Here is a 14,127-nt window from a genome sequence, read left to right as displayed (position 1 = left end):
AAGCTACCATTATCTATCAGCCTAAGCTGCTAGACACCCTATACACTAATAAGGGATAACTGGGCCTGGTGCAAGGTGCAAGTACCCCTTGGTACTCACTACAAGCCAGACCAGCCTCCTACAATGGTGTAAAAGTTCCCAGGCCCCGGCCTCCCTATTTTTTTCAGTAGCTCCCTACCTTGTGGGCTACATTGCCTATAGAGCAGTTGCTCTTCTGCAAATGTGTCTTAAATGCAATGTGTCAGGGTAAATCTAATATGGGGAAAAGTCCCCAGTCACACTAAAGATGGAATCTGTAGGATGGGAGTTTGTAGGGTAATGGTCTATAGAAATCAACAGCATCCACCCACAGCTAACATTAGAATGCAGTTTGATGCAGGCCCACTACCCACAACAAACCAGGAGACAGAAGTCTGCTAAGACAAAAGCAGAGTCCTTTAGCAACCAAACAGAGAAAACACAAAAATTGCACTGGTATCTTGTTTTCTTCTCTTCAAGTGTGCCCAAGACCTGTCAGTTTCATACCTTATTTAGGCCAGGTACAGGCTAGGAGAAGCTTGAACCTTAATACAAATTATCCCCCAGGGTTGTCAAGCAGGGAATAGGTAACTTATTAAACCAACTTCAGCACTGAATTGGATTTTTAATAACGTTTCGAAATAGTGATGTGTTTATTTTTCTATCTGACCCCACTCCTGAGGTACAGTATTAGTATTTTAATATGTACTCTGATTTTCTACTTTGGACAGCTAGATCTGCCACAGTAAAAATCACTTTTGGGGCTTTGTTGCTATAGGCAAGTTACTATTAATTTTCTACTTGTTCCAATTTTAAATACATGCACCCTACCTTGTGGGCTACATTGCCTATAGAGCAGTGGCTTACTAATTCGTAAAAGGAACGTTTTTAGCTGTCAGAAAGGGTTACTTTTACAGGTCACACTGCAAATCTTACACTTCAGCGTGCAGGCTACAGTCAGAGACATTAAACTATGTTTTCTTTTGTCACACTAGTGGACTGCACAATAAGTGCTGCAGTACACAGGTGATGTTTAACTTTTCATGCCATTAGTCTATTTCTGCAACATTTAATATGGCCTTCGAAAAAATGAAATATGCCAATCAGGAAATAGCAATTGTTTTCTCTTGTTTTAGGGGTCAGAGCATACACACTGGGTAGCAATGCCCAAGTGTGCAGACTTTAAAAATCAGCAGTGAAATCATGCAAAAAATGGTAGTGACCACATAAAATGGGGCATTTTTTTATGTTGACCAATGTAGTTCCCAGTGTTGACTCAAGGATGAGAATGAATATGGAGATCTTGCAGATACAGCCAGAAAGCAGCCTTTCTTTTGGCTTGAAGTAAGTGGAGTATTATTACATAGATAGATACTGCAAAACAAGTTGTAAAGATATTTGCTGCATCCAGTATCAGTGCAGGATTGTCACACAGATGGTCACTGAAGAAGGAACTGTTTCGCTTCCCATCTCCAGAACAGTGCAGCTTTATTATTCATTTCAGGAGTGTTTCATGTAGGGTCACGGATGTTCGGTTCATGACAGATATATATGATATCCACATAAGATACATTTATATACAATAATGGCCTGACTTAGAATTTGGCTGATCAGTTACTACTTCACAAACATGATAGATATCCTGTCTGCATTATTACAAATGCATTATATCCTATGGCACTTTCAATAAGGTGACGGGATATCCATTACATTTGTGATGGATATCCCGTCTGCCAAACTCTAAATCAAGACCTAAATCTAAATGCAAGTAATTGACTTGATCACCATTAGCCTGAATATCTGGCAGGATTCTGGGATCCTGAACTTGCGTTGGATGTCCCTAATACAAATAAATACTGCAAAAGGAACTATCAAGTTTCCTGTCCAAAGGCATTGTCACATTATCACTTATATGGAGCCTTCAGAAGAAGCGGACACATTTCCTGCCCTGGAGTAACCCACCAATAATCGCTTGCAAATTAGTTGTTAAGCCGTCTGCCTCTTCTCCCCGAACCGTGGACATTATCCCGTAGCTGAACAATGACAAAGGAGATTATGGCATGTGCAAAGTGGGCAAATGCACAGGACCCCCACCTTCCAAGGGGGGCCCTGGTAAATTTACTTCTCCTTATAACCTCTGTTGTGAGACATTTTCCTGCATCAGACTATTCCATTTCTCTATCTAACCCTATATCTTTCCCAACCTTCCTCTATCTCTGACTCCCCACCCAGTGTCCATGCAAGAAATAGTTCAACTGCTTTTTCTGCCCCTGTTAAAATAGATTATATAATTTATTATTGATTGGCATCATGAAAATTTGAAGGAGCATAAGATGGGTAATATGATTCAAATTTATACAGTACAGAGCCCCAAAATATGTATTGCCCAGGTCCCCCAAAACCCTTAAGATGACACTGCTGCGATCCCACTTTCCTCTATCTTGTAGAAGTGCGTGGTTATGAATCAGAAATACATTAAGGAGTGAGCTTGTAGGCTCCTTGCTCTCTCACGATCACAAAAGCATTTTCCCAAAAATAAATAACAGATAATAGCTACAGAAATACAGAGACTACTGACACCTATCCTGGATCACTGGATGGTTGTTATCTGACCCAAAAACAGATGCATAGCACTGATTCAGCACCATTGGTGTGAAGTGTGGTAGACAGGCTTCTGCTCATCTGCTATATCCTGAAAGTAATATTCAAAAGATGCAGGGACATCTTACCTCAGTGAGGTTGCTGATGCCAAAAGGATTGGTTTCCAAGACTGGTTTTAGTGAATTTGAGGGTAGATGCGGGTGCTGGACATGTTGCTTCACTGGTAGCCCACGGTGGTTGCAGAAAAGTAGGAACTATAATTTTGTCCGTTTTCGATGACTGTGGGTACCGTTTCTCATGGGGCATGGACTAATTAGGGAAGCACTTTTTCTAACTCTTCCCTCTAATGTGGTAAATACGGTTATTTAATAATTGGAGCACTTATTCAGGCAGAAAAATTAAAAGAACAAGAAATGGCAGTAGAACTGGAACCGTTAGTTGAAATGCAGGGTGGGTGGAACTCCTTATGGTCAGGGTTGCCATTATGGGTACTGCTTAGGTTCAGTGGCATAGCAGAAGTAGAAGACAGAGTTCCCTGGATAGAAGCACAGGTTACAACAGTGGAAACACTGTGACTCTGGACCTCTTCTGGCATTTGAGGAATTGAATGAAGCATATGAAGTGCTCATTGGCCAGTTTCTGGATCAGGGTGATCACACAAACATGGGTTAGTGGGAGAGCAGGACCAGTGGTGGATCCAGGAACATAGGTGCTTTTCACATGGGGGAAAGTGCAACATTTTATTAGAGCAGCATACAGGGCCATCAGGACAACTGATATAAGGGGATGTCCTGATATCGAAATGGAAAGAAGACCTAGGGTAAGACTTTATGGAAGACACTCGACCATTACAACACATTCCTCTGGCATCCCAGAATGCCCAGCTCAAGCTATTACAGTTTATTTACATCCTCCAGGCATACTTGACCGAGCATGAATACCAAGTATGTACCAAACTGCGATATTAGCCTGCCCTAGATGTAAACAAGGTGGTGCTACTTTTGGTCACAAGGTTTGGTCCTGCCTTGTTATGCGACAATGGTGAATGATGAAAAAACAACACACCATGGACTGGCTACGCAGACAAAGGATGGATCAACCCAAGGTATGCTGATGGGGACTTATGTCTGGGCCTAAAACTGGCAAATTGCTCAGCAAATGTATTGATTTGGCAATGATTCTTGCAAAGCGGCTCATCTTGATTACCTGGTAGTCACCACAGCAACTAGACCTGGGTAGATGGAAAACAGATTTGGAAAGATTTGCGTTTGGAATCTCTAGGCTGAAAAGTGTGCTGAATTTGGAATTCCTGATGAAAACAACAGGTGATAAACCTCCACAGACATCAGGTTTTCCCACCCTGAAGGGAAGGAGAGGTACTTTCTCCACACACATTGAGAGATCTTACTTTATAACTGGTGGGCCCCTGATAGGTCCTAAAGCATGGGTGTGAGTCACATCAAGCCCCGCCCCCACATAGACCAATTAAAGAACTTCATTCCTTTTAAGATGACGGTGGCTAGGTAGGAGTAGATCAGGGGGAGGGGGTTTGGTAGCTCATTTTTCTTCTTCTGTCTTTTTCAACATGTGTTGCCCTTTTTGTAAGGATCAATTAAAAGGTTATTTAGTGCGTAATGTATGCAACAAACATCAGGTAACTTAGTACATAAGTATGTTCATGATGACCATACCAGGAAAAGTTCAATACATGAGGTCTCTTGTACTGTATACACAGATGAAGCAAATCTATCAATCAATCAGTACTTGTAGAGCACAGTACTGTCACACTGGGGGAATCTGGGCACTGGGGTGTGATGTCTGAAGTCTGCAAAGGAGGGTGCATTCCAGTTCTTGGTGGCGATGTAGGAGAAGGATCAGCCGACACTGTGGCTGAGACAGATGCCAGGGGTGTGTGCGAGGGTCAGTGAGGAGCAGTGCAGGAGTCTGGTGGGTTGATTGGAGTTCAGTCAATGGTTGATGTAGGCCGGATCTTGCTCATCTAAGGCCTGTAGGGGTGTGTGGTGATCTTGAGCTGGCATCTCTTCTGGATGGGGAGCCAGTAGAGGTGTCTGAGGTCGGGGTGATATGGGTCTGCTTGGGGCGGTCCAGGATGACCCTTGCTGACATGTTCTGTATGGTCTGGGGTCTTTTGAGGATGTGGGTGGAGATGCTGGAGTAGAGTGCATTGCCTTAGTTGAGGGGACTGGTGACTAGCACCTAGTTGACAGTCTCTCTGGTGCTGCTGGGATCCATTTGAAGATTCTACAGACCATGCATAAGGTGTGGAAGCAGGAGGAGGCGACTGTGTTGATCTGTCTCTGCATGGTCAGTTTGCTGTCGAGGATGATGCCAAAGTTGCATGAGTGGTCTGTTGGTGCAGGTCCAAGTGGGGCTAGCCACCAGCTGTGGTCCCAAATGGAGGTTTTTTCCCAAAGGTCAGTACTTCTGTCTTGTTGGCCTTTCAGATAATTGGCTCTCATCCAGTTGGCTACGTTGGTCATGGTGCCATGGAAGTTTGTTTTGGTGGTGGGGGGTCCTCAGTGAGCGAGAGGATGAGTTGTGTATCTTCTGCGTAGGATATGATGTTGAGGCCTCAGATGTGACGATGTCCGCGATGGAGATCTTTTAGATGCTGGACAATGTAGGACTGAGGGATTACTCCTGGGGTGCAATGCAGATGATATTCTTGGGTTTGGAGGTGAAGGAGGCGATCCACTTGAGTAAGTTCTCCTGTAGGCTGATGCTGTGGAGCAGGCTTCTCCAACCAGTAGCTTGTGAGCTACCGTTAGCTCTCCATCTACTTGAAAGTAGCTCTCCTGTGTGCAGCCTCACCTACTAAATTTGAAGCTTTTGCTTGGTTGAATATATGAAAACCAAAATTAAAAAGTATGTATTTGAGACAAAAATTTGTGTATTTTCAGAACTCATAAGCTGATATTTAAAGAGAAATGGTTGGGTTTTCAAAATATATTTAAAGCTGATATTTGTGTGATGAATCATATAGCTATCAGGAGAATTATTGTGGTCAATGTTACAAAACTATTAATAGTAGCGCACGTTCATCTTCACTGAACAAAAGTAGATCTCACAACAGAAAAGGTTGGAGACCCCTGCTGTGGAGTTGGTTGATGAGGATGTGGTGGGATACAGTGCCGAGGAGGATCAAGACTGGAATCTCCACATGGTTGAGGAGGTCTCTGATGTCAGCTGTGGCTGCGATCAAAGCTGTTTCTATGCTGTGGTTGGCTCGGAATCCTGATTGGGAGGCATCAAGTAGGTTGTTATGTTCCAGGTTTCTGGTGAGCTGTTAGTTGATGACCTTCTCAAGTACTTTGGTGGGTTGGGGGAGAAGGGGAATTGGTCAGTAATTTTTTAGTTTGCTGGGGTCGGAGGAAGGTTTCTTTAGGAGGGGTCTGATCTCTGTGGGAAGGATGCCTTGGCTATGGAGGTTTTGAGAATGCTGGTGAGTTCTGTGCTGATTCGATTGGTTCCAAGGTTGAATAAATGGTGGGAGCATGGGACGGCGGGTGCTCCAGAGTGGATGGATGAAATGATGGCCGAGGTGGTTTGTGTGGTGAGCGGGGTTCATGTGGTGATCATACTCCTTTTGTGCGTTGGTTGGTCGAGGTTGTTGAGGTTGAGAACTGTGAGTTTGGGGTCGAAGTTGTTGTAGATGGTGGCGATCATACTGTGGAAAAAACGAGAGAGGGTGTTGTAGAGTTCTTGGGAAGGGTGGATTGTGTTGTCTGTGACCGCTAGGTTGGGTTAGTCCTTGACTATTTTGAATATTTCTTTCATGTGGTTGGTTGCGCTGGCTTTATCGGGGCAACTCGGTCAGTACATTAGGTGATCCAGGTGTAGAAGTGCTAGATGGCCTGTTCAAGGTCTGATGTGGTTTAGGGTTGGATGGTGCTTAGGGCCTTAGTGCACTGTGTTTCTGTTATGTTGCTCCAGCTATAGTAGGTGGAGCTGTGATGCTTGGTGATGGTGTGCTGAGCGCCCAATATGGTGAAGTGAAGGATACTGTAGTCAGACCATTAAACAATCTAATAAGAAGCAAGCACCAGCCTCCACTAGCAAATGCGGCTCAATTATCCAGTCTCCCCCTGGAGCTATGCCGGCACCTCCTCAACTCCCTGAACTCCCTATGGTCATTCCTGCCCAAAGGCATGAAACAACTGTGACTCCATTTATACCTAATGTGGAATGTGCAAACGGATACGCAGTATTGAGCTGTCCAGTGCTGGATCCTACTGCTTCTGATATTCCTGTAGTAGCCAAGGGTAAATTCAGAAAAGGAAGTGTTACCTCTATTGAAAAGTTTCACTCCCTCAAGGGAGAAATTGTTACTCTTAGAGATTGTATGGAACGGTTGGCTAAGGATTTGAGCAGTAAATTGGACAAGTTATCAGTTTTGGTAGAAAAAACAAATAATGCTGTAGAAGATTTAAAATGAAGCCCTGGTATTGGAGGCTTAAAACAACTTGGTGCTTACAGAGCACTCCACTATGAGAATGGAGATACTTGCATGGCCAATGATAACCAGATCTGAATGAGATTGATTGACAAAAAAGGTGGTTGGAAGGATCTAGGGGCCCACATTGGGAATATTGATGAAGATTGGGATATTCCAAAAGGGCCGGTGAAGTTCCTTAGGGAAGCATCTTGATCACCCAATTAGGCAGGGAGGGCAAAACAAATACTGAAAATCAGAGCAATAATGGTGATGGGCATATAGTGGGGAGGGATTTAGCACATGGCGATTGCATAAAACTATTGTCTTGAAATGTAGCTGGGATAAGAGCTCAGCTTTCAGAATGAGGATACTGTATAGATCAGCACCACATAATACTCCTACAGGAGACAATGGCAATGAAAACAGCCAATATATCTAAGTTTGTAGCATATGCTCTTAATGCTATCCCTTCGTCGGCTGGGAGAGCCTCAAGTAGATTATTGGTATGGTTGCGGTTGGACCTATTTCCTGAAGTTAAAATAGTCTCCACTGAGAGCAGAGACTTTTTAGGGTTAGAGGTAAAAATATTCACACTAGATTCATTGCCATTGTGAATATTTATATAAGATCTGTACTGCCAAATAGTTTTTCCCCAACGGTGGACCAACTAGCGAATAAGATGGATATGTTTCATGGAAAGTCACTTAAAATAATAGCAGAGGATTGTAATACACAAATAACTATTGAGGTAGAAAGGGAAGGAATGGAGATCCAATCCTTCACCCCGGTGGTATGATCTAACCTCCCACGGCCTAAAGGGAAAAAGACATTGAATGTAGCCCTGTAATTGGTCGATTTGATCCTTACCCATGGCTTGAGAATAGTAAATGGTAGTACAAAATCTTCTTCCCTCCAAAAACCAGCATGTAAAATAGCCACCTAGTAATATAGATTAATTTTCTTTAGATCAGCTCTTTTGGCCTTTTTTAATAGATATGGGTATTGTCCCAAGAATGGATAGTGATCACCATCCCTTAGTTATTAAACTGGAATTTAGTTTCTTTGAGAACCAAAGCTTGAATCCACTTATTAATGTTGATATGATTCAGACCTCTAATAATAGGATGAATGTCAAATGGTCAGGAGTAACGAAAGATAGCATGGTTTTAATGCAAATCTATAGTGCTTTTAAGAAGGTACTCTCTGCAGTAATTAATGCAAGAGAGAAGAGGACAAACTTTCTAAACTTACATACCCAGCTGATGGTACAGTTAAGGAAATTCTTTGTTAAAGAAGTGAAAAGCGTAGATCATAAGAATAATTATCCTCCCGCCTGGTTTAACAAGGTATGTAGATCAGCCAAAAGCAGTGTTTTAAATGCTGTCAAGGTGGGCAGACAGATGCAAATAATTAGGGCTAGAAAGCATTATAAAGCAGCTTTGACAGAGGAAAAAATGCTGGGTTTCTGAACAGAGGACAGATATAGCAGAAGCCCATCAACGAGGGGAGATGAAAACCTTCTGGAAGCTCATATCAGTAGAAATTCACTCTATTGATGACCACTTAGAGTTAACTGTTTCCCCTGAGGAATGGGTGGCTCATTTTGAGGGACTTTATACTGAGAGGGAGAAGGGAAATAGGGCAATGCTACAGATTAATGGAAAAGGCTTGGGTAAGTAGAGTGATGACCTAGCACAAAATGAATATACTGTAGAAGCTAGAGATAAGGGGAGAGTAAGGTTCACTCTTCATGAAACAGCTAATGCCATAAAATAGGTAAAGAGGGAAAAGGCATTCCTGGAGATCTTTATCTTTCTCTGCCGGATGTTTGGGCTCCATAGATGAATGCCTTGAATAATGTGATGATGTTCCCCCATCTTGGCAAAGAGCAGTCATAATCCCCATATATAAAATAGGGATGAACCAGGCAACTACAGGCCTATAAGCCTAATTGACACAAGCCAGAAAATATTCTGTAGCCAAGTTGTGGCGAGACTCCAATCTTGGATGAAGGACAACTCAATACTCCAAGATGCACAGACGGGTTTTATGATTTTATGCTGAAAATATATTTCTCTGAAACAGGGCCATTTATATATCGCTTTTTTAGATCGTAGAATAACGTTTGATTTGGTCTCGAAGGACAGATTATGGAGTGTCCTAGAAGCCTGTGGTAGTCCTAGTGACCTTATATGGCTACTGATAATCCTACATAAGGACACGTATCCGAGGGTAAGATGGAAAGTGGGGACCTTACAACCAGGATCCTCCTTAAAAGAGGAGTCAGACAAGGGTGCATCCTTGTGCCCACATTTTTAAGCCTTAATAAAAATGGAGCGGTGACCAGGCTATTACAATGTAGGCATGATGCACCCAAACTTGCTGGATCACCTGTCCTCCTTCTTATGTTTACAGACAGTGCTCTCCTTAGATCGAGAATGCCAATTGGCGTCCAAAGTGAGCTGGACTCCTTTGCTGACTTTTGTACTGAAAGGGGACTACAGTTAAACCCAGCAAAGCCTACGTTGATGGGCATTAATCTACATAAGTCTTTTAAAGGCAGTGTGACAATTGGTGGCGGTGCACTGGAGCAAGTGAAACATATTAACTACTTAGGAGTAAGGCTGTCTGAAAAATGGAATGGGGGCCACAAGTGGAGAAAAGTAAGACCACACTTTATTTTAGACCATTGGCTATAGGAAGGAGGTATAAGGCATCGGAAGGGGGTCCAGTGTCATCTGATTTAGAAGTATATAGATCTACAGCAGTGACAGCTGCCATTTATGGGACTGAAATTTGGGGATATGCTAACACAAATGCTCTGCAGCTGGTGGAGAATAAGTTTATTAGAGCCCATTTTAATCTTCCCTCAAGTGTACCTCTTCTACCCCTGAGGTGTGACTTAGATCTCAATAGCCTCCATCAAGCAATTTCTTTGAAACCTCTTTTCTATTGGGTAAGGGTTTGGGTGTCTGGGGAACAACCCCGATATATAGAAAATCTCTTGCGGAATTGGTATCCTTAAACCCCCAATCAAGAACACCTTGGTTAAAGCATTTTAAAGATCTAAGTGAATCAATTAACATGGGCAAAATATGGAATGATCCAGGGTCAATTGGTAAAGGTGTGAGTCAGAAATTGAAGAGAGAATATTGGGAATGCGTACGTTTTAGGTTCCAAAATGACCAAAAGGAGGGAAGCATTTCAACACAGTCTTTAATGCATAAAAGTAGTCCATGCTTTGAGCCATACATTGACAGAATATTTTCATTCCAGGCAAGACAACTCTACGTCCTGTTTAGGTGCGGGTATGGTCGTTAAAATCTTTTATGACTAGATGGGATTAATCATTGAACATGCCTGCTCGCTGCCTGTATTGTTCTTATCATAATGAGTCTGGAGCACATTTCTTCTTTTTTTGTATCCACTTTATGATCAACCCAGAAGGAAATGGATTTTACCATTATGCAAGTCCTGGGGTGTGGGAGATTATTGGGAAGTTCTCCGGATTTTGAAAACAGAACACTAGAAATCATTGTTCTTGCGGTTTCCAGGTACCTGCAGTGCACATGGAAATTTAGCTCAAGAAGAAATACCTCAAAGGCTCTTCATTAATTGAGCCTAGGCTGATTTATAACACAATCTAATTAGAATGCTTTAGTTGATGTATGGAGGGTAAAGAGCCTTAGGGCCCTATTAGATCATTTAAATTCTTGTATCTGTCAAATTTGATGATTTTTTCTAAAAATTGTATCAATTTTATTGTGTTTTTTTACTGTGTTTTTAAGATGTATGCTCTTAAGGCTGTTAGCCAAAAAAAAGTATTATGGAAAGGGTGATAATCGGAGTAAAGTGAAAATGAAGATACAAGATAGTGCAGTAAGCAGTAAGCAGTAAAGAGTGCAGTAAAGACTAAAGTAAGAGCAGCATACAGTAAAGCAAGAAAGAGTGATAAACCAGCAAAGAAAAGGAAACATGTAAAGAGAACAGCAGAGGGAAGTAGCAAACAACAATGTGGGAATGCGGGCAAAAGCTGCAAAGTAAGGGCAGTGTCAGGAGACCTGACTCAGCGAGAGCTGGCCCAGGACCTGCTTCAAAGTGGAATGTATACATGAAAATTATTAAAGATCAATTTTGAAAAAATAAAAACAATCTAAAACACCTTATAACAAACATAGCCACTCATCACTATCAGACTCAAGATCATCTCATTCAGCATCAACCAGATGGAAAATGAAACAGCTGGGCCTGATTACGAGTTGTCCCTGTTGGATGTAACAATTATCACATCTAACATTGAAAATTTCCTGATGTGATAATTATCGCATATTCCAATATTTTGAGACTAAGATGTAGATTTTGGTGCTTACTGATGACCATCTCAATAAACATCAGGTTTTCACTTGATTATTTTTTTTAAGGGTGCAATCTTTATCACACCTAATAATTACCTTGTGAGATAAACATTACACTTTTTGGAATTGAATCCCTGTGCACTTAATGTGCCATTATAATCAGGCTCCAAGTTACCAAAGTACAAAATAACATCTATCACCACACAACATTGATCAGTGTGGAGGCAACCACACACAGAAATATGGCAGAGAGCATGCACACACACCTACTTTCATAAATGCCAAGGACTGGGTGTAGTCTTGAGCCCTTTTTGATTGCCCCAAAAAAGGGAGACTCCTTACTGGAGCCATACTCCGCCTTGCACTCAATATGCACATAAAACATGTGACATGTCTCCTTAAGAGTGCCCCAGTTAGGAGGGAAAAGCCACAGAGGGTATTAAAAACCTCTTCAGCAATATTGATCATTGTGGATAGGAGATTAAGAGGTTTATACAAGTTGAAAAGTATAGCACCTAAATTATGATAAAACAGCAGAGGAAGAATCCAGCATATAGTTTTCCTAAAATTTGATTCATACATTTTAAAAAGCTTTTTTGTGGTTGCAAACCCTACATTTGAGCATTTGTGAGAGTGAAAATGCTTACTTCTTCTGGACCGAAGTGCCACAAATATTACTGGCTACTGCACAATGAAAGAAATACAAATTGACACAATAGCCACCCAATCATGGAAATTCTCTAAGTAACTCTACAAACTCCATTGTCCTCACCATGCAGCCATTTGTCTATCCCGTGGCCCTTTCCCTAACACCCAGCCCTTAACCGCTTTCCACGAACACCACACTTGTTCCGTAGGCTTCTGCCAGCATCTAGACATCAATGCCTAGCGCCACTTCTCCTTCCCACACTCCAGCTCTCGAACACTGCTGTTTATCACTGTATTCCTCAATTCCTTTTCACCCTCTCTTGTAGAGCAGGGGCTGCTGGGCCATACCATCTCATGCATTAAGCGTCTTTGTGGTTTATGCCTCAATAACCCTGCTCCTTCTATTGGTGTTTTTGATAGCTCTTCCGTGAACTCTGCTGAAGAGGTGTCTACCCTGCTCCTAAGACTGGCCTTCCTTGTTGTGGTGCCACTTCTACCTTGGAGCCTAGCCACACTTGTTACTGCACCTTCCACTTCTCACTTCCATCTTGGGCCTATGTGGTGTCTCACAACATTCCTACTTTTCATGCAGCCCACATGCTGCTGTACCATCCTCATGACCTCTGTTTGGAGGCTCCCTCCCATGGGAATCACACTTTCCCCACAGCGATGTCAACAGCATGCCTTTTATTCATTGGGGACAGTGGCCCTGTGTACTTGGGTCCCAGACTCTGGTGAAGTTTTACCCTCTGAAAGACCATGGCCCCATGATTTCCAGGCCAAGCCTGAATCTGCTTTTCTTTCATTTTTTCTGTGACGGGGACCCTTTATCATTGCTGGGGCCCTGGAGTCCTCCCCTTCCTTTCCGGAGCCCTACACACCAGACCTGCTGCGGGTGCCCCATGGATGCTTCCCTTCTATGCTTTCCATTCTGGCTTGACTGTTCAAGTTCCCTCCTCTCTACATGGAGCACTCCATATAATGTCCAAATCATCCTGTAGGTAAAATAAAAACATAATACTGTTGTGAGCGCAACTGAAGCCTAGAAGAAGTGGTTGAATTTCCCATCCCGCTCTCCCCATTGAAAGCAGTTCCATGACATTAAAGTATAAAAAGAGCATAACTGAGCATGTACACAGTCAAACTTCTGAACACCAGTACAGTAACAAAATGCTTCCAAGTTGTGCCTGAACAAGTTGCCTTTCCAAATAAATGACATGATGCAAAATGAAAAACACTCTCCCCACAAAGCTAAAGCTCTTTAGAGTACATCATAGTCCACTTACATTATCTTGAACATTGTTCTCTTTCTGTACAGATCAACACCGGTGAGGAAGCAGCAGCTTTTCTTTACTTTCCAAGAATATTACTTGTGGAGAAAAGTCACAATGTCACAACTGCTGAACTTCAGATATGCTCAGCCACACACTGAACAGGCGTACAGCCACCACTGTGCACAAATACCTATGATGAGTCTAACACACTCAAGGCCAAGTAGGTGAACATCCAAATAAATAGTGAACTATGCCCATGAGTCAGGTTAACTTATTGAAAGTGCAGTATCTACAGCAACATAAGTACCTCTATGATTCATCAACTAATATTACTGTATTTCTCACCTAGGAAACCATTTGCCATTTAAAAGTTGATCTTGAACCTTTTGCGGAACACATTTTCAAATTATAAATCCACATTGTTAAAAAGAAAATGAATTAGTGTGGCTTAAACACTGCATGGCTGGCATTCTACATAGTACCTTTCCAAAATGTCAAATGCCTATTTTAAGAAGTGTATTTACTTCATCAGGCACCAGTATCTTCCCTGCATGTTTAATGACTGACTAAGCTGCTTGCTCGACTATTGGCCACCAAGTACATCAATCTGTTTGGAATTGGAGTTAGAGTGCATTTACAATTTACTTCTCTTCTAGACACACTCATTAAATAGAGAGACTGATACCTAACTCTAACAACTGGAATTAGAATATTGGCAAATTTGGAAAATGCTATATGGTTGTAGGTTTTAGATATTAATTTGATTAAGGCTTTA

The 14,127-nt window shown here is 42.1% G+C and overlaps 1 protein-coding gene across 1 annotated transcript in view; it reads left to right on the top strand.

Moving 5' to 3' along the window:
* TRHDE (thyrotropin releasing hormone degrading enzyme) overlaps positions 1-14,127 on the top strand; it is a 2,205,852-nt gene that overhangs the window by 884,787 nt on the left and 1,306,938 nt on the right. The window lies entirely within an intron of this gene.

Source organism: Pleurodeles waltl, chromosome 4_1 (genome assembly GCF_031143425.1).
Source record: "Pleurodeles waltl isolate 20211129_DDA chromosome 4_1, aPleWal1.hap1.20221129, whole genome shotgun sequence".
In the NCBI taxonomy this organism is placed as follows: Eukaryota; Metazoa; Chordata; class Amphibia; order Caudata; family Salamandridae; genus Pleurodeles; species Pleurodeles waltl.
The sequence above is the reverse complement of the archived record's forward strand: the minus strand, read 5'-3'. Positions and strand labels throughout refer to the sequence as shown.